Below are 21,755 nucleotides of genomic sequence, written 5' to 3'. Positions count from 1 at the left end.
GGGGCTTTAAAATGAAGAAAAATTAAGGCAGTAGACAGAAAGTATGTCTCAAAGCCCGGATCCGTTTGCGTTGACAAAGGCGGCCCAAGTCTTCAAGCTTCAGTAGGGATCAGACAAAGTCATTATTCATTCAGTCAGTAAGGGGGGGGGGGGGGTTGGGTGAAGTGGGGGGGGACTCAATTACCCCAACTCAGAGATGCTATCAATGAACGTAAAAGTGCATATTTTACTCTATTCATCCAAATCCCATTAAAAGTGAAAGGAATGATTTAATCTGCCCTTTCTGTAGGTCTTCGTATGTGTGTGTGTGTGTAGCGTGTGAAAAATTAAGCAGCAGATTGTCGTCCCGTGACCTGAACATCCACTAACTCAAATCCATGAGCTGTGGGTGGACAGAACCTTCTGGGGGTCTGGCCACGCACGCGGATGCCATCCATAGCTCAAGGGTAAAATGATTTCTCACCAGGGTGAAATCACTCTGAACGTATACATTTATTATTGTCTCACTTTAATTGATCACAGGGCTGGCTGGGGAGGTATCTGGGGTCTTCACACACTCGCTCATTTACAATCTTTGTCGCTGGGCATCAAAGTTACCGGGGATTACTCCCTGATAAACGATCAATACTTAAAATCGTAGTCTTACGTGATGCATGTGTAATCGGGGCTGGAAATTAATTTCAGGTCTCGGGGAAAAACAGCAGGCCAGTGGGGGTGGGGGGAGGGTGCCAATGGAGTCCACAGACGGATAAACACGTGATACATCTTACCAAACATTTTTCTCTGGATTTGTTTTTGATTTAGACACTTGAAGAACTAGGCTTTGTGGTCATTGAGTATATAGAATGTGGCCAAAACCATAATGGAGACAGAAACTATGTTACTGAGGAAGGACGGACACATGACACACACCCATGCTTCTCAAACGATTTACCTGATAAAGTCTGTACCTTGCTTTTTGTAGCAAAAAGTTTGACCGGATAACTTCCAGCTAACTTCCTGGCTAAAGCATCGGGACACCAATCAAAAACTACATGAGCTGCTGCGGTTTCCTAGAGAAATGAACTGAACTGCTGAATTAAATCTTCACAAGATTAATGCACACAAAACAAAATAAAACAAAATGAAGAAAAAAAACCCAGTGCAGTGGCTGTCAAACAGCTGTAGTATAACAACATTAGCAACTAACACGTTGAATCAGTTAAGGAATCCAACAACAGAGAATTAGAGAATTTTTAAAAATCACAAAACAGAAACAGACTAACTGCCAAGATGAAGGGTAAGATTTTATCCTGTCTGGCAGCCAAGAGGTTAATAATTCTTGTGCATGTCCCCCTACTCCAAAGCCTATTAATATTTCTCTCTACATAGGAAGCTATTAATTGTAAACAGTATCTGTCACAGCCTGGACCACCCAGGTACTGAGAGTAATTACTTCAATAACTCGGGCCTCTTGCTGTAAAGTGCTCCTTCATGGCCTCTGTGCCGTATTCTTCGATTCCCTTCCCTCTCGTTTCTTTATAAGACTGTCTGCTACCTGTCCAGAGGCGGCATTAACTACTCATCGGAGGAGCGGTTTTGTTTGCCTTGCTGGGTTTTAGTTACGTTCACAGTTATCCGTTTCTGTTTCAGCTTCCCCGGTTGGTGATTTGACTACGGTTATTTTTGGCTGGACAATTTGCTGGATAGCAAGGAAGTTCAAATTTACAACACTGGGATTAATCCTGATTTCTGGTGGTTAACTTGGTCGTTACCTCTCTTTTCTCATTTAGAGATTCCCGTTTAAATAAACTGAGGTTTAAAACCACATAAAGCCACAATACCTCTCAAAAGGACTATAAGTCAATGATTTCTACAAAAAAATAAAAAATAGGTATGACTAGAAATATATGTAGAGAATTCCTTATGGCTTAACTTGGTCTTAACTTACAGGTAAAATTAAAATTGTCGAAATATCAGTCAAACAGCGGTGACAGACTAATTTTGTAATTTTAAATATTCAGGGGCCCCTGTATAGTGTGGGGCCGCTGAACCTGCCAGTGTATTCATGCCCTTTCTGCTCCCTTAGAGTGTAATCATGCCCTTTCTACTCCCCTTACAGTGTATTCATGCCCTTTCTGCTCCCTTAGAGTGAAATCATGCCCTTTCTACTCCCCTTACAGTGTATTCATGCCCTTTCTGCTCCCCTTACAGTGTATTCATGCCCTTTCTGCTCCCCTTACAGTGTAATCATGCCCTTTCTGCTCCCCTTACAGTGTATTCATGCCCTTTCTACTCCCCTTACAGTGTATTCATGCCCTTTCTGCTCCCCTTACAGTGTATTCATGCCCTTTCTGCTCCCCTTACAGTGTAATCATGCCCTTTCTGCTCCCCTTACAGTGTATTCATGCCCTTTCTGCTCCCCTTACAGTGTATTCATGCCCTTTCTGCTCCCCTTACAGTGTATTCATGCCCTTTCTGCTCCCCTTACAGTGTATTCATGCCCTTTCTGCTCTCCTTACAGTGTATTCATGCCCTTTCTGCTCCCCTGACGTCACCAGCCAGAAGAAGCAAAACCCACAGGGTGGTGTGTCGCTAATGTCATTCGCTCCAAACGGCCTCCTGATCACAAGCTAACTTCATACATTTGTTACTCTGGCACCAGCAATGGTTGATGTGAGCGGCTCCTCTCTTCATCTCGGGCCTTTGATATCTCACCACGTATGAAAAAAAGGATATTTGCAGCTGCCAGTGGATTTTATGAGTGAGTTTCCAGGTAGTGCATCAACAGCTGCTTGGAGGATGGATACCTAGTAGAAAAAAGGAGTCGAAAACAAAGGGGAAAGAAGAGAGGGGAGTGTAATGAGGAAAGGAGAAAATGACACACGCACACACATGCACACAAACACGCACACACACACACACACACATACACAAACGCATGCACACGCGAACTGCAGTAATCTCCAAATAAAGAAAAGGCGTTGCACCGTGTTTCACAATGATTATACTCTAAAGTACCAATTACTATGCGTCAGAAACTAGACCAAGCTGACAGTCTACAATAAAGCAAATCACTTCCAGTTGGAGGGACAGAAAATGTTAATACGAGGACAGCGAGCATCTCTGTAAAAGGAACTAGCTAATAAGGGTTAATGATGCATGTCAGGAAGCTGCAGTATGCTGGAGAAACACAGCTGGCTTCATTTTGTAAACCATTTGATATACACATCTTTCCAGTTCACAATTATCAAGCTAGGCTCAGGCCACTGGGGACAACTTAGTCCTCAGATCAGGAGATTGTCTCCTGCCCCCCAAATTGCAAGAGTAATACATTAATATAATATGCTGTCTTGTACCCTCCCCCTCCCCCCAACACACACTCACACACACACACACACACACACACATCGCAGCAGTACTGTATTGCCAAAGAAAATGTTATTTTGCGATATCAAGTCAAGCCGGTTTAATCGTCATTTCGGCCATATACACAGTATACAATGAAACGAAACACTGTACCTCCGCGACCAAGGTGCACAAAAACACGATGACAGAAACAACACAGCAATACAACACAGGACTACAACACAGGACTACAACACAGGACTACACAGGATTACAACACATGGACTACACAGTGAAATTTACAGAATATGTGAGTGTCCTGGCCAGCTTTTTACATGAAACGTATTTATTCTGCAATATAATTTGATTCTAAACAGCATTAATTGCGCTTTTTTCCGGAGGAAGTTCAGGAAATGTTCACAGATTCACCTACTCTGGACATGAATTTTCCGACACAAAGAAAGACTTTGCTTAAGGCAGCTGCTAAAAGCACAACAGAAGCCCCTAACCTATAATTTTTGTCTCCTTAACCACTGCACCCCCTGCTGTCTAATGTTGTTCTGACCGATTCATTATTATTTCTGCACGGAAGGCAGAGCCTTGTTTGTTGAATCCTTAAAGCCCTATTGTTAGGGCTGCTGACAGGGATTGTTACGGAGAATTTATCACAAGGACTGCCCGCTCCTTATCCCAGAGGGTGATCACGTTCGTCTTTGAGTGTTAAAGTGCAATATTAAAAAGAAAATCAAGTATCAAGTTTAATTTTGTTAAAAGGTCTATGGTATATGAACCATGAAGTTGACTTTGAGTTTCAATAAAATACAGATTTTTAATTTTGCACCCGCTTCGTAGCTTCATCAGTATGAGGACAGCAGACCAAGCTGAAAAAAAAGTGCATTTGGGATTCAGACCGCCCCCCCCCCCCCCCCCCCCAAAGTCCGACAGTGGTAAGATACATATCAGGCTAACGTTACAAGATGCTAGTAGATGGTATCATCTAATCGGACTTTCTGAGTACAACATTAACCCATAACTTTGAGGGAACTTTGAGTACTAGCTAACTAGAAAATGATTGTTAATTATCAAGTTATCTTAATTTCAGGGGCAAGAAGATTACCTGAGGTAAAGAGTACTGTTTATGGTAATTATGTGCTAAGTCAGTGAACAGAGATATGATGCTCATAATTTTGTAACTGCTCTCTGTTCATTTCTTTGTCCTGTCCTGCGACTCTGTATGATCAGCTAGAATTGGCAGATTTGAATTTATGTAGACGGCAGGAGAGCAGTTCTTGGTTTCAGTTGGTTTCAGATGGCTGTGAATTCAACCTGCTTCGATGTCTCCTGCTGTCCTGGGATTTGAACTTCAGCTTCTCTTACGGAGTCGGTCTGTTATGTGATGGAGGGAAAGTCTGTTAAACGGAGAAGCAGTGAAGGAAAAATATTCATCATAGCTTAATGTGGTAAAGATGAAAAAAAAATTATGTCACCAGATTATTGACTGTTATTCTCGTAATTTATTATTTTTTTCAAAAGCTGCTGATAGCTTGCGGAAAAAAAAAAAACGTAAAACTTTTGGTGTGGAGAAAGATGTTGGATCAACTGGCCACTGTAGCATTTCAATCTCACAGGATTCAAAATGGGCAAAAAGAGGTAATACACATAAAAAGCAGAATCTGCGTTTTTATCGCTTTGAAGAAAGAGGTCATCAAATGCCTGAGCTGCAGAGCGTGCCGGAACGTAACTCCTAAAGACATCAGTTGGCCGTCGTTGTTTAGAGAAGCGCCATCCTGCTCACTCTCGCATTTAGACGGACCCAATTTAAACTAATATCTTCCTGTTTTGCTTCTCAATCCCATTATAAATATTTGACAGGAAGTATTTATCATTTGAGATACTGTATATGAAGCCCAAAGGGGTTTCCTGTACACACAAAGGTCAACGATTTTGGAGTATAAACACATGCATATACAAGAGTAAAACCAAGCGTGCTCAACAGGCTACCACGACAATGGCAAATGTCAGAAAAGTACACACACACGCACACACACATTCTCTTAAATCTGTTTGCTTTTAATTAGACAGCATAAAATATGTAAATATAAACCACAAACCAAAAAGGATTTTCAGATTCGTGACCCAAAACAAAATTGCAGTTCCCTGAACCCCATCATGGCCACATGTACACGCACACACACACACACACAGCCTCACAGGAAGAGCCTAACATGTAACAGACCAGTCAACGGCAAAACTCAACTTATCCACAAGTGTAATACTCTTACAGATTTGGCAGTGCTAAGAACTCCATGTGTTTTGTTCGGCAGGAGGAGGCGGGTAGACCAAAGTATAGCCTGCTGTGTTCCCGCCGTTCATTTCCATCGCCAGGACGCTTGAGTCGAGCGCTCTAATTACCCAGCGCTCTGACACTGTCACCCAGCCATTAGATGCTGCCCCCACCCGCGGCCGGCCGGGCTGTCTACACAGCCGCGCGCCGAGCTTCTGCTGGTGGCTGCAGGGCGGTTAGCGGCCACGCCGCGTCGCGCAGGTGACACTAATTATCGGCAGATGACAGCAGCCGGCCCGGCGTGTGGCAGATGGCGGCCCGCGGTCACAGCGAACGCTGGGGGTGTGCGTTCCACAACCGCGGTCTCCCTTCCGCGTTCTCGCCCTCAAGGACCGACCTCACTAACGAGCGAACCCTGTTTTCCAACGACAGGCTGTGAAGGTGAGGCAGCTCACCCAGGCAAGATGTCTGCCAGCTACCCCTGGGAGGGGTCCGACAGTCGGCATTACATCTGCTGATCAGCATCCAGGCGAAGGGCTGATTAATCTCTGTCTCTGTGCTCGGGTCTCTCCAATAAGAAATGTACACAAAGGGAACTGCACACACGAGCACAAAGACTGTTACAATATTTCAGTCAGACCTGATTATGCAATGGTCATCTACTAAGACAAATATGTTGGGGGTATATTTTTTATGGAAAATCTGTAAAATGATGGACAGAGATTGTGTCTCTTAGGTTCAGCCATCGTGTTGTCCTCTGAAATGAGCTGAATGGGAACATCCAAGGTAAGCAGCAAAGTACAGCCGCGGCGCAATTTATACCACGCAAAACTGCACACCTTGCTGCTGCCACAATCACATTAAATCACTCTTTTTAGTGGCAAACACAATGAATCTTGGAGAAGCATATGGTCGTGATTAAGCTGGATCAACAATGATGTCAGAGTTAACTGATTTTGGCTTAATGCTCAATTTGAGCATAAAGTAGCTGAGTGTTTCTCCCTCTCCTATTTCACACTTACACTTTGCCTGTCAGAGCGGGAGAGTGGCTACGTTAGGTTAGCCTGTTAGCATTCATTGTTTTCCTGCACAAGCTACTTAAGGTGTTATATTAACAGGGCTGCCAACTGTCACGCATCTGGACTGACACTCACACTTTCAGACTCTCATGCTCAGGCAAAAAATCTTACGGAAAATCTATATTACTCCTTTATAAACCTAAAATTAGCTACACCAAAAGCTTTGGGGTAGTTTGCAAACCCTACACACTGTTTTTGAGGTTATAAAACTGCATACATACATGTAAATTGAAAAATTGAAAATCTCACTCCAACCCACTGACCTAAGTTGGCAACCCTATAGTAAGGTACGTGTAGCTGCACATGGTTAGCCTGTTAGCATGCTCTGCTTTTTCCATAAAGGCTGTTCCTTCAGGTGTAATTGTAAGGTGTTTAGCCGCACAGGGTTAGCCTGTTAGCATGCTCTGCTTTTTCCATAAAAGCTGCTCCTTTAGGTGTAATTGTAAGGTGTGTAGCTGCACAGGGTTAGCCTGTTAGCATGCATAGTAAAATGTCACAGAAACATGCAGTAAGATTGTATGGCAAGTGACACAATCACAATGTTGAAGAAACAGTTTACACCATAAAAACACCATTTCAAACAGCATCAAAAACAAATGGGAGAACTTCACATGATTTATAAGTGGGATGCATCTGTCAGCTGGCCGTAACACTGCATGTTGTTACAGATCAACCTGCAGAATTTCTTCTGAATCAGAAAGCTACCTCATGTAGCTGGAATAGGATTGTGCCCAACACATTAGCCAATAAACGCTGATAATGATAGAATCCCGAAGTGTAGGTCGACACATATATACGACAGGCACAACTGAACGCATTAACATTGCAGCATTTTAAGCTATTTAGGCTATAAGGTTTGTATATTAATCTTGGCCTAACTTGACAAAAACCAAGACATACAAGAAATGAACTTTCACTGGAAATGTCACCCTTAACTCCTGGGTTTCTTAATTTCCCTCCTGGTTAATTAAGATCTGGGAGTGACCTTTATGTCTGACAGGTTCAACTTTGTCTACAAAGTCAAGGTTAAAAAACGATATGCCTGACGTGATCGATCACTGTCTGAGAGGAAGGCGTGTGTGTGTGAGAGAGATGCAGTACCTGGAAAATCTGATGCTGGAAGTGTTAACACAGTAGACCTACTCTGCTGGCGAAGGTTAGTGCTGTCTGGTGCTGACCTTTGACCTGACCTGGAGAGTTAAGTTTCATTCATTGGTCTGGCTACTATTTACAGAAGGTTTCAAGGAGATTACCTGACTTACCTCTGCCCTGGAACATCCACACCCCCCATTTCATATCAACATGTTGTAAGACTGTCTAACCATGTGACCTTGGGGACACATGGATTGCCCACATTTTTGCTCCTTCCCAGCTCCCAGGAGCAAAAATGTGAACTGCTTGTGGGTCCCCAAGGACCGGAGAACACTGCTCTCAACTGTTCATCTTCTTTGTCCTCTGTATAGTTGTCAATGTTTGTGTCACATCCAAGTACTCTGAGACTTAATACTAGAATTCTTTCCTGGTTTCTGTTTCACCAACAAACCTCACTTTAGGGCTCTTCCTCCACACCTGTCTGGAACTTTCCATCCAGTCAGCGACCCCAAGACCCAAAGTAACCTGCTTCCTGCTGGACACAGGGAGTTTTGGGCAGTGGGTAGAATCATCTACATTGGGTTGTTTTAGGTCTGTGTCTTTTCAGATCTTTCGTGAACTCCTTGAGTCCAGTTGCGACTGTTCAATAAAGCATAGGCTTTCTAAATAGCTCTGTTCTACAGAACCTCAGTGATGACCTATGTGACTGAATGACTCTTATTTTTCCCAACATTCCAGCACAATCTCATTGCTACATACATGCAGCTAACCATGCCCTGCCCTCGACGAAGCCAGTCCAGCGACGGGGGCGTCCGAAGCACCTTCCGTCCAGCGTGGCACACACGGCACACGACGCACCGGCCCGGAGCGGCACTGTTCACAGTCTGTGCCAGATGTTCAAATCAGGCCTGTTATTTTAGCACTTAGCGCATCCCCTTCTGTGAGCGGCTGGGTTTATTTACATTGGACGGCGCATTTAATTGCCGGCAGCTGTAACAGCACAGTTCTCTCATTAGGAGGCCGTGACGTCATCGCACGTGCGTCCATAATCTGGATGGATAAATGCCGGCAGGTCCTTTAGCTACTGGATCAGCGGCCTGTTGTTTGGCGAAGCCCAGATTTCCCGCCAGTGTCAGGAGACGCCTGTTACTTTTTCGATAGTAGAGGAAGAGCATTTATGGAACATTGCAGTACAACACCTGGAAACTCTGTTTCCAAACTAAATATAGAGTCTGTGTGTGTGTGTGTGTGTGTGTGTGTGTATAAACATATATATACATATTAACAGAGTAATGTAATCTTCCTTTTAGGGGCCATCTAAACAGGTGGAAATGTTGCTGGTAATATTAAACTCAAGAACCTGTGATAGATAATATGGATGGTTATTAATGTAAACACTTACTTCAATGGCACAACTGAAAAGTCCTTTGAGATCTCTGATAATTAAATTAATATTTCCCAGCTTATCACCAGTATTACACCTGTGTTTTTCAACCTGGCCCTCGGGGATCCACAGACAGTCCACATATCTACTCCTATCAGGAGCCAGGATGGAGCAAAAATGGGGACTGTCTGGCAGGGAGCTGGGAGGAAGCAAAAATGTGCACTGTCTGGCAGGGAGCTGAGAGGAAGCAAACATGTGCACTGTCTTGGAGTCCCCAAGGACCGAGTTGTGAAATATTGTATTAAACTACACCTTCAAAGGAACATGTCATTAAGGTGTGCCGTAAGAAAACTGCAGTGTTTACTTCCCAGCACCGGTCTGAGGCTCTGTTTTGAAAGCTGAGCTGTGGAAAAAAAAACCCAAACTCTGAAAGACAAAACCACCTTCCTCTGACCAGCCTCAGCCCCCCCCCCCCCTAAACTAGCGCACTTTAAAAGCAGTTCCACAAACTGTAATTCGCGATCGCATAACGATGCAGGTCACCTTTCCTGCAGTCATGGAGACACCTGCCACGGTGTTTTTATTAAGGATACAGATCGATATACTGAAGGCTTTACGGTGAATGCAGGGCCGGGTGTTATGTAATGTTACAGTGTAATTCACACACATGCACGAGTAATCAAGCATGCAGGAAATATGATGGGGGGGTCATATCTGACCAGTGCTGACTTTGTTCAGGCTGCACAGGCTACAGAAAGAATATGCTACATTTCTTTTTTTTTTAAATTTTTTTAAAAAGATAACATAGGATCATATAGGAATCCTCTCCCTGTCCATTGGCCTAGAGCAGTCACATGCTGACCCAGCCTTCATTAAATGCGCTTTGGTATTTAATAGCTGGGTTCAGATTTAAGGTTTGAAACTTTGATGACAATCAGGAATTTGAATGGTGCAGTGACTGATGGGCCTCGCAGTTCTCTATCAGTGAGAAAGCCTTAAAACCAAAGGATAAGCCTGATTAGCATTCACAGAGGCGGTCTGCTGTAAAGTAAGAGCGAGGCGCATTAAAAGATCCTCAACATTCGGACGTGTTTTGATCCCCATGGCAACATCTACAGGATATGTCTTGGAATAAATGCCTTTTTTTGCAGTTGTCTTACTGGGTTACTTTCATACCATTGTTCACGTTTGCTGACGTTAAAGGGATTTTTAATTTACTAATGCAAATGGAAATATCATTAGAAAAGTAAAAAAAAAAAACAATGCTTTGTTTTTATAACAAAGCATTGTCACATTCTTAAAGGACTGCTTTGGGTGTATTTACTATAACGGCTCCATATGGGAACACAGGCGTGTGTTTGTCTGATTTTGAGCTTTAAGATCAAAGTGGGACTCCTCTCGCCGTGCTCAAAGCATGATCAGTGTCGTGTGGTTTCTGTACGCCCGTGTTAGCCATGAAAAAAGTCTGAAACCTCAAGCTATGCACTTCTACAAGCGAGGCAATGCCGCCCTAACAAATATGCCAATATATATATATATATATATGTATAAATATATACACGACAGGTAAGGATGTGAGCCTGCAGATGTCAAGGAGGCCTCTCAGAGATATGTTTAGCAAAGTTTTCACCGAGCGACTCCAGTGAGTCTGTCACAAACGTGTCAGCTAACAGAAACGCAGTCATGTCATAGGCGCCCTTAGACCTTTGAACACAAAGAAAGCTGTTATGAAAGGACACTGGCATCCCTGCGAGCGGATTAAATTTGTTCTGCCCCCCCCCCCCCCATCACATATTCCCCATAATCTAGGGCACAACTTTGGGTTGAGCATTGTTGGGGGTTCAGATCTCCACCCATTATTGGGGAATTACCCCCCCCCCCCATAATTTACACCCCTGCCCATAAATCTCAAATCACTGTCCCACTTGGAGTTTCCAGAGCCATGTTGTATTATAAGTGAGATGAACTGAGACGTCTCACCCCGCAGAGTGTCTACGGCGGCTGGCTGCTTCACAGCCGCACTCCGGCCCGACATCGAGCGGAGGCTAAGTCAGGCGGCAGGGGTTTCCCGCCTGCGTCCGGCGGTGGCACTTTTTCTTTCTTTCTTTTCTTTTATTACTGCACTCACTTTCTGCAACACCTTGTTTTCGACGCAGCCGAGAGTTGAAGCTGCCAGAGCAGCCACTCGTGTACGGCAGTTTAATTTTAGACGCGTCTTTGCAGCCAGCCGGCCGATAGCAACGTGGATGGAGGGGCGAGATGTCCTCCAACACGGGGGGCCGCTTCTATTTCTGATCGCAGCCTTGCGTCAGGACCTTCTGAGAACCTCGTCATGGAGGCCAAGGCCCCCTTTGATGCAGAGGTGTATATTAAGTAATTGTCCATTTTCTGCAATACATTGGTTATTTTCTTAGGTTTCATGCCTGCATCCACCGCAGGGTGAGTAATTATATCAAACAGCGGCCCCTCTGTAATGTGGGGGCTCCCCAAGTTACCAAGGTGCTATCAGGAATGATCCTCTACTGAGAGGCTTGTTCTTATATTTTTATATCAGTCGCAGGCTATTTTACCCACAGTGACTCATGGAGCTTGCAGTACACACCCTGCAGGGGGGGAATGTTGTGTCAAGTCACCTCAGCTTGAGGGCTCAGCATCGGAAATGCAGCAAGCCTCCCTGTTCATGAGGAAAATATACCACACCGGTCCGGTCGCAAAGTCAGTTCCTTAAATATTTCGCCACCTTCTGGACAAAAATAAAAAAAAAAACAGAAATGTGTTTCAGGATGTCATGCTTGCGATGCAGAAAATCAAACGGGTGAGCAAAGCGGTGCACGCATGTGAGGGAACCAGCAGTCGGCGGGTGATAATGGCCAGAACCCTCTGCTGTTCTCGTACAGCCATGCATCCTGATCAATATTCCCCCGTCTTAATTTGCCGATTCATTACGGCGGCCTTGTTCTGAAGACGAATGCGCTATTAATATTAAATGAACTTGGTGGGGCTGCAGGGCCCACTTATAAACTTAAAGAGGTCCGAGCCACTCCCAGAGTCACCTGCAGAAGGGGAGGACGAAATGGCGGCCATGAATCATGTCCGGCCCTCTGTCTCCACGGTAACAGGCAAAGGGAGGCAACGAAATTAGCAGGTAGCTTATTGTCGGCAGAGGACCAAAATGCTGGGTCACGTGCGCGGCTTCTGACCTTCAGGTGACCTTTTATGTGCTTCCGGTGATAGATGGACCGGAGAGACGGATGGAATAATACAGAAGCTCAAGTAATACCTACACTAGTGGCCAACATTGTCGAAGCCCCTTAGCCTTTTTGGCATTGCACACTAAACATGACTAAATGGATAGTGGTGGTAACGTTTATCAACAATCAAAGAATGTTACAAATATACATTGGTCAGTTAAGTAACTGGAGTAACAGCTGAATAAAGTTCTACGATATCTAAAAACTGGAAGTGTTTCCACAATCTTGGCCACTAGTGTACTGTCATATGGCATATTTTAAACATATTATTACTGTTATGATGCTTTTAACCAAAACAGAAACAGGAAAAGTGGGTGAGAATTCATATCCCATGGGATCAATGAAGTAATGCAGGTGGGAGCGACGAGGACAACAGCAGCTCTCCTGCAGCTCGCGGTCCCTGGTGCTGCCTTCCAGGTCAGCATGCTCAGCTTTTAGTCTCTTCTAGAAGCGTTGAGAGCATTTCCAAGGCTTTTAGTGTAACCTTCTGTTCTATCGTACCACCGGTGCTCCGACACCTGAGCGATGTAACCGTGAGACGGGCACCCACAAGGGTTGCTTATTTCGCTCGATGGCTGAAGCGCTGATGTCAAGATGCGATGACAGCTTCGCCCAGACGGGGGAGCGGCGGGGAGGGCCATTAAGTTCGGCGATGCCGTCATGGCTCGGGACGTCGCGGGCCCCAGCGGTCGCAGGGGCTGGGGAGGCGTATCTGTTTTCCCCACGATGCCGCAAGTCACCGCGGCCGGGCGGGTGGTTCTGGTGAAGGTCAGGCCAAGCCGCCTTGGGGGGGGGGGGGGGGTGCTTGCGCGTGCGCGGGGCGGGGGAGGTGAGCGGCATGCCTCGGACCCCTTCGGCTCTGATGTCCCACCCGCCGCAGATCGATACCGAGGGGGATCACTGACAATCGCCTGAATCGAAAGTGCGGCGGAATGGGGGCAGGGCATTTGAGACGCGGTACACCTTAGAGAGACAGGATGACATAAGCCCATTAGCGTCCCATTAGCCGGGTGTCTTCTGTGTGCTCTTATGTAAATATCTCAGGTAGCCTGACCCCTGGATGCAGCACGCCCAGGCCTACGGAGCCGGCAGCGCTGATTTCACTCTTTCAGACCAGGAACCATCCATGCTAAGCAACACAACACTGAACAAAACTGATGGTTCATCCTGGACTGACAGCCCTTAGAAACGAGTGCCGCTGTGGACATATCCAGCTGAGCTCTGGGACCAATAGCTGCGGTTCGCATAGACAGCCAGACATCAGCCATGAAAGGAGAGCGGATGTTCTGCAGGTCACCTCACTGACCTGGGAGCCTTTTCCTTCACTCGAGATGTCTGCAGCTGCTATGAACCACAAGGCAAGTAAAGGCTTCCAGTATGATGATCAGTAGCACCATCAAAGAAGCCTGGATGAGATGCCAATTCATCACAGGAGACACACATACAGCCCTCACCTTACAGGGAGAAGACATGCACACACACACACACACAGACACACACACACATATGTAGGGTAAACATATCCTTATGGGGACCACTCATTCATTTCAATGGGAAAAATGCTAATGCTAACTATGACAACCTTAACCCCTACCCTGCCCTAACCATAACCATAAGTAACCAAACAAAACACAAGAGTTTTTGCATTTTTAGTTTTTTCATAGTAGTCACCGATCTTTATAAAATAGAGTTTTTTTTATAAAATGGATATTTATCACGTTATGGGGACATTATGTCCCCATAAGGATAGGTAAACCCGCTCACACACACACAGACACACACACACTCAGGTTAATGGGTTCAGGCTCCAACCTGGCAGATGAGGAGCAGCTGTGCTACCCAGTCACTGTCCTGAAAAACCCAGAACCTTTTTGTCCAATCACAGCTCAGTCTTCTGACCAAAGACGCGTGCTGAGGTACAGGAAGTCCTCCCTGCATGCTCGGCTTCCTGTCCATGTGCGCTTGTTGCTAGACAAGAGAACGGCAACAATTAGTAGGGTAGTTCCGTCTCTCCCCCCACCCCCACCGCCACCCCCACCCCCAATGCCAGTGACAGATATCCCTGTCTACAGAGTAATTGACTTTGGATTGACCCAAGATGCTGAAACCGCCAACCGCCCCTAAAGTTTGGTGATTTGACACCCCCCCCCCCCCCCCCAATTACTTACAATTAGACCCCAGAGCCCTGACCAAACACAGGGTGGAGGGCAGCCTTGAAATTCCCCTAAGCTTTGGGTGCCCGTAGAAACGTGAGGCCTGCCTGGAGAGAACTCCACCGGGTCTGACGAACCATCAGGCTGACCTGCGTGTGAGGAGAGTATGAGGAGGGAGATCAGGAGCAGAAGGAACTGCAGCGAGGAAGCAGACCTGTCAGTCACTGCTCTGGCTGGGGGGGGAAGCGAGGAGGCCAAGGGCCCGGGGGGGTGGTGGGGAACGGGGACGCTACATTTCCTAAACACACATCCTGGAGGTAAAAATAATCACAAAGAAAGCCCACACACACAGAGGTCGCCACAAAGCAGTGGAGGACGTGTGCAGAGCCTATAAGCCAAATCTGCACAGATATGGTGATGAAACGGGACTGCCCTTAAACTGAAAACCACTTTCATGCGACTCATCAGGTGCCCAGCAGGGGGCATAGTGATGAAGGAGAAAGAAGCTTTAAGATTTCACTCTCTGGTTTAAGTGTAAGTGACAGATATCCTTCTGAATCCAGCAAACGGGTACAGCATCAGCAAAGCAACTTATTTACATGATCTAAAACAGAGTGATGTCATTGTCTAATCTAATCTAGATGCAAAAGAAAAGCACATAAAATGAGGCAGGTGGAATCTTGCTGTCTAATGAGCCGATGGGCCAAACCACCAGTCCGACCCACTGTCTGAACCCAAAAGCGACCCGGGTTACATTTCACGGCACCCTGGAGATCGTGTCACGCGCAGAGAGTTTTCTGGCTGAGGAGGGGCATAAATTAGCAGGTCATTATTCATGGCACACTGGCTAATAACGCTGTTTGCTTGTATGTTTTCTGACGGGGGGGGGGGGGGCACTCTCAGGAATATCTCAGCTCCTCACAGCTCGAAGGGACATGAAAGCAGTGTACCATCACCTCCCAATCAGCCGACCTGGCATGTCCAACCCCCCCCTCACCCCAAAATAAGCCGAGACCCCTTCGTTGCTGGTCTCCATGGCTCGAGATCAAACACGTGGGCTGGTAATCAAACATATTTCCACAGGGTGCGCTAGATACCGTTCAGCTGTCCACGGTTCCATGATGGTGGTGGTGGTGGTGGGGGGGGGGGGGCACTGCTCATTACAATATTGTGTCACTGCAGCCCCCATCCCCCCTTAATGAAGGAACTGTCGTGGCCCTGCTCCATCGTGACTTTAGAAACGCACGCAGGGCCATTAAATGTTAACATAAATACGAAGGTCGTGCTCCAGACCCAGCACTGCGATGTGTCAGAGCTGTGTGTGTGTGTGTGTGTGTGTGTGTGTCGGAATACCCACAGAATACTTTGAACGAGATAAGAAAAATAAAGTGCTAAACTTGCCTGCGGGAATGAAAAAAAAAAAAAATCATATTTATATAGCTGCAGAAGTCTATGAGAAAGGGTTTTTTTTTTTTTTTTGAAGAAAGTCCATGTTATGTAAAAGGTCGAGGGGGACGTGCGAGGACAGGAAATGCTCTCTCGCTAAGCGTGGTGTGTGGCCAAAAGCGACGGGAGTAAACAGAGCCGTGTCCGCGGCGATGCGAGCGACACGGGCTGGCGCCTTGCGAGGACCCCCCCCCCCCCGGTGGGAACACAGCCGCCTGCGTACGCATACATGCAAAGGCACATGTATGATTCAGACTCACATACGGCTGCAGACGCCGAGGATGTGTGCTCGAGCTGTGGTGCACATCTCTGGTCCTTTTTTTCCCTACTTGGCTTTCTGTTCCTTTTTTTTACACATCTATTTTGTTACTTATGTCCTTTTTGCTTTTTTTATTCTTCTGCCTTTCATTTCCCTGCAGGTTACAGTCTGACTATGACAAATAAACCCTTGAATCCTTAGACATGCACACACGCTCGCACAGAAAGTGAAACACTGCGTTTCCATGAACGAGCCAACAGCACATGTTCTGATCTTCGTGGCCGGCTAAGGTCCACAAGTCTCCCAGAATCCACCACTGTCCAACAGCGCTGACACTCTTGTCCTGCTCACTCAGTGTGAGTATGGGGTTCGTCGTGATGGGCACTCAACCTGAAGATAGGGGCCATTACTGTGGGCATCTCGGAAGGGAATGAGAATTAATGAGAAGAAAAAAGTCAATATATAAATATGCAATTAAGTAAACAAATGGACAGATCGGCAACAAATATCAGATGAAAGATAACAATGATTTGTTCAAAGCCTGAAATTCAAAAATAGCCCAGTGAGCTTTGATCGTGGAACAGATGTCCAGGAAGCAGGTTTGACCTTTGACCCCCTGCGGTCTGTAAATAAAGACAATGAGAAATCCCTGTGAGTAGGCCCAAATGGGGAGGGGGAGGGTAACACCAGGCACCATAGGGTTCCCAGTGACTCCCAGCTGATGGCTAGGAACCATCTCAGACACAGTGTAAAAATGCCATTTCCAGTTTACAGAAAGAGGTGTAGCAGTGGGTAATTCTGAGGCCGCTGTGGACCCCGCCCCGTCTCTGGAGGATGATGTAATGTAGAGGATGCTCCTCTGCAAAATGACCTCTGGGTAATAAACGTTGATTAAACATGTAAGGCTTCAGCTATAGGGCTGCAGACTAGATTCAGGGCGATTCAGAAAAAGTGCACAGCAGTGGAGAGTGTGTCTGAGAAAGCACTGGGGTTTGGGGAGGACAGAGTGGGTGTGTGTGTGGGGCGGGGGGGTGGGGGGTGGGGGTGTGTGTTGGTCTCAGAGGTGTCAGTTTAGCTGGACTGTCCTCCAGGTATCACCTTCCTTCTGGGTCTGACGCTGTCAGAAGATCCTGTACTGCTCTGTCCTGGGCCCGGGGGGTGGGGGGAGGGCATACTTCAGTTTGGGGGGGAAACACAAACCTGGCCCAGGCTCACACACACACACACACACACACACACACACACACAAAATGTTTGTATTTATGTCTTTGTGGGGACTCCATTCATTTCTACGGCCATAACCCTAATTCCAACATGATGACCTTAACCATTAGTAACCACCAAAATATGTCTTTTTGTATTTTTAGTTTGTTTTTTGCACTCACACAAATTGAGTTTCCCCTTATGGCGGCGGTGGGTGCAGGTTTTAGGGGTGACCTTTAGGTCAGCTGTTCAAACCCAGGTGTGAGGACTCTTCAGCCAATCAGTCCTCTAATTAATAATCTAATTAGGGAGCTGCAGCGAAAACCTGCGGCCCTTCGCGGATAAGATTGGCCACCCCTGCCTTATGGGGACCGAAAGAACACACAGGAGTACACGATTCCATTTAATCACTGATGCTATGAGTTCATTTTTTCACTCATTTCCTGCCCTCTGCTAACAGCCTCCTGTTCTTCCTCCTCTTCCACAGGGCATCAGCAGGTTCCCCTTGTAGGAGGGGGGAGTCCAGGGTCTGATCGCTCACCTCAGGGCCGTCTGTTATCACCTGCGATTGAGATTATCCCGCTATTTCGTACGGACTTATCGTCGGGCCGAAGTCCCTCAGACCTCTGCAAACCGACACCGGCTTTTTGAAGGGTGCTGGGCAAGACACATTTCTTAGGTTTTTATTTCAGATCGAATCATTAGACTGTGAAATGCCTTTGGATTGGGGGGTGGGAGTGGGGGAGTGGAAGGGCAAGCTGCTTCAGGTGCTGTGGAGGGTGAAGCAAAGACCGTGGACAGCAGAGAGACAGGGGCCTCGACTATTGTGGTTACTGCTCATGAGAATTAGCCTGCAGGCATATGACGGGAAAGGGGGGGTCCCATATTTAAGTCAAGCTTTACGTGAACTGAACAGTGACTGGGACATTAGGGTCTTTGGGGGTTGTGTGTTAGTACTGGCCAAGCAGGCTGTGGAGATGACCTTCCTGGGGAGGCAGAATTAAAAAAAAATCCAAGAAGGGGCAAGAGGGCAGACAGATAGACTGGTGGATGTGGAACTTATGTCGGGGTGAAATTTGATTCGTAGCAGACGCTGCCATTTTCCTCAAGAAAGTGCGTAACAAACACCGTCACAATAAATAAAATACTTTGCTGACTGCAGGAGAACACGTGGGCAGGAGGGGAGTCGGCCTGAGATTATCCGGCTACATGAATCGTTAATGAACAGGATGCCGCGTATCGCGAAGGCCGCGGTAATCAGACAGAGCGGGCGGAACTGGTCAGGATTAAAGAGCGTAGGGGAGAGCGCGGGGGGGGGACACGGCCAATCGGCACCCGACGCCTCCGCACAACTTCGCGTGTCCTAGCCGGGGGTGGGGGGGCACGGTCAGGGTGGGGTGGGGTGCCCCTGGGGGCGGGGGTCAGAATTGATTGTAAACTCTGAATTATTCAGTCGGGCTGGCCCTGGCTGAGCGCCTCTCTTCGGTTACGCTCAGAAGCGCTTTCCTAGCAAAACACGGGAGATGTGATCTTCTGTGGCCCCTGCGGCGTCTCGTTACAGCGGAAAGCTCCGGATAAGAGCCACGGACCTGGGCTGGCGGCCGTCCCGCTGCCGGACCACGTGAACCCGTGCTGCGTTAGGGATTCCACACTCACGCTCTACTACTGAGAACCTCCTTTCAGCATATTAAACTTTATTAAATCTGTTTTAATCCTGCGTCTCTAATAATATCATGCTAATCCATAGAGTGAACTCACAGGCGTCATGGTGCTGAAACTACTGCTTAATGACATTAGCTAACTGTTGGTCACCCAAAGGTCCCAGCGCCTTGGGGGCAGCGGCTGCAGTATTAAAGGGGCTTCATAATGGGATAGACTGAAGGCTGGACACTAGGGGGGGCTAACCCAGTAATTAGACCCTTAGCGTTTTCTCTGAGGTGGATTTTTCTGCTTAAAATAAGTGAGCCATTGCAATTCTGTGGGGGGGGGGGGAGGTGAATACTCTTCTGGATTTCGTCTGGACAGTCCGGTTCTCCCACCCCCCAGTCCAGACCACTGTAGGTTCTCCTCCATTGAGCCCCCCCTGTCCACCTTTTCCCTTCCCCTCTGCCCACCCTCCCCCATCAAGAACTATCACCACTGTTCTCCACCCCCAGTCGGACAGAAAATGTGAAATTCCCACACACATACTGCGGGTACCGAGAATGCTCACCATTTGTTATGTGATTATTCGGATAATGAGATTAATCACGGCATCTGTAGTTTGTGATATAAACTCCCCCCCCCCCAACTAATCTAATGGGTGTCCCCTTTTTTGGCCCTCGATCCTGCTTATTGGACACAGGTGTCCTCCTTTTTGACCCTCGGTCCTGCTTATTGGACACAGGTGTCCTCCTTTTTGACCCTCGATCCTGCTTATTGGACACAGGTGTCCTCCTTTTTGACCTTTGGTTCCGCTTATTGGACACAGGTGTCCTCCTTTTTGACCCTCGGTCCAGCTTATTGGACACCGGTGTCCTCCTTTTTGACCCTCGGTCCTGCTTATTGGACACCGGTGTCCTCCTTTTTGACCCTCGATCCTGCTTATTGGACACAGGTGTCCTCCTTTTTGACCCTCTGTCCTGCTTATTGGACACAGGTGTCCTCCTTTTTGACCCTCGATCCTGCTTATTGGACACAGGTGTCCTCCTTTTTGACCCTCTCTCCTGCTTATTGGACACAGGTGTCCTCCTTTTTGACCCTTTGGTCCTCATGCCAGTGGTCACCCTAACTGTGGAGTGTTAGTAGTCCAAAGAGATCTGTGATCAGGTTGCTCCCCTCCAGGATCGGAACTGTGGCCCTTTGGGTGATGGGGGGCTCGAGCAGGGGGGTGAAGATGGCCGCACGCGAATCCCTCATGATGAATTATGCCGGCCCACAAAGCCGTCGGCCTGAGACGGCGCCACGTTGGGAGCCAGCAGCCCCAACCCAGCGCTCCTCCTTTACCTCACAAATCCTGGAAGCCTATCGCATGCCGAGGCAGATCAATACACTGCCTACACTGGGGCCAGCCCTGCCTCGTCACAAGCAAGAGGGAGATGCAACGGCGTGGTGCAGGCATCCATCTTGCAGAGGCATCGAGAGAGGGGCGTTTGTCATGTGAGAAATCATGTGAGAAATCATCACGTTCAAACTGAGCATGCTCATGGCACTGGATACTGGCCTGATACTTAATCTCAAAAAATATTATGAAGGGGAATTGCCAACTCATTTTAGATGACCATCCTCTGGATAGGATATGATTGGGTAAGTTCGCTTGGCTCAGAAGCATCCTATACATTCCTGTCGTGTCAGCAGTGGGAGGAAATGACGTCGTTACATACAGTAGCAGTGGGAGGAAATGACGTCGTTACATACAGTAGCAGTGGGAGGAAATGACGTCGTTACATACAGTAGCAGTGGGAGGAAATGACGTCGTTACATACAGTAGCAGTGGGAGGAAATGACGTCGTTACATACAGTAGCAGTGGGAGGAAATGACGTCGTTACATAGCTGTGGCTGTGTTGTTAGACCTATGCACTGGCTCATAACACAACATAATTGTTAGTGTAAAATATCACTTTTGGATGAAAGCAAAATAATAATAAAACAATAATATTTTTGTTTGCACCAGCAAACAACAGGAAGAAAACAAAAACATGAAATCAGTGTGACAATCGAAAAACACAGCACAGTCAGCTCTGGAATGGGGGGGGGGGGGTGGGGCAGTTAAAATGTCCTGGTCCTACAGATCACTGTCATAATTTCCCCATGGTTAATAACATGGTGAAACCCCGTCCCCGTCAGGTCAAGGGCAACATTTGTTCATTTTGCTTAAAGATCATTAAAATATGTCCTTAATCATAATGCAGGGTTCATTACAAATAAAATGGCAGGCAGCTCAATAAAACTAATTAAATGTAAATGGTGTGGTTTACTGCTGTATGGATCTTTTGATATAATCAGGCCGACCTCCAATTATAGAAAATCGCAATGACCTCATAGCCCGTAATAAATTTGCCTGATCACATAAACCGGTGTGGAGGGGTGGGGGGGCTGTTATACTGGACCACAGGCTGTCTGGATGCGAAAAGGCACGGGTAATGTTTGACGGCAAAGGCAGAGGAAACCCAAGCAGGCAGGGAGGCCATCATTAAATGACTCCTTGAAAATTTAATTCTCTGATCACGTTAAGTGGTTTGGGAAGACAGCAAAATCTGAACAAGCGATCACAGGGTTCTGGTCCCTTGGCAAAGGA

General features: G+C 46.9%; 1 long non-coding RNA gene across 2 annotated transcripts in view; it reads right to left on the bottom strand.

Moving 5' to 3' along the window:
- Positions 1-468: 468 nt before the first annotated feature.
- The window catches only part of LOC111844084 (uncharacterized), a 50,836-nt gene continuing 29,549 nt past the window's right edge, over positions 469-21,755 (bottom strand). Inside the window, exons 3-5 of one of the 2 annotated variants that reach the window (XR_011993164.1) lie at positions 14,586-14,719; positions 14,230-14,385; positions 469-2,789 (exon numbers count right to left, since the gene is read on the bottom strand). This is a non-coding gene — a long non-coding RNA (uncharacterized lncRNA). The remainder of the gene's footprint in view (positions 2,790-14,229; positions 14,386-14,585; positions 14,720-21,755) is intronic. The other variant, XR_011993165.1, reaches the window with a different exon arrangement.

Source organism: Paramormyrops kingsleyae, chromosome 9 (assembly GCF_048594095.1).
Source record: "Paramormyrops kingsleyae isolate MSU_618 chromosome 9, PKINGS_0.4, whole genome shotgun sequence".
Classification (NCBI taxonomy): Eukaryota; Metazoa; Chordata; class Actinopteri; order Osteoglossiformes; family Mormyridae; genus Paramormyrops; species Paramormyrops kingsleyae.
The sequence above is the reverse complement of the archived record's forward strand: the minus strand, read 5'-3'. Positions and strand labels throughout refer to the sequence as shown.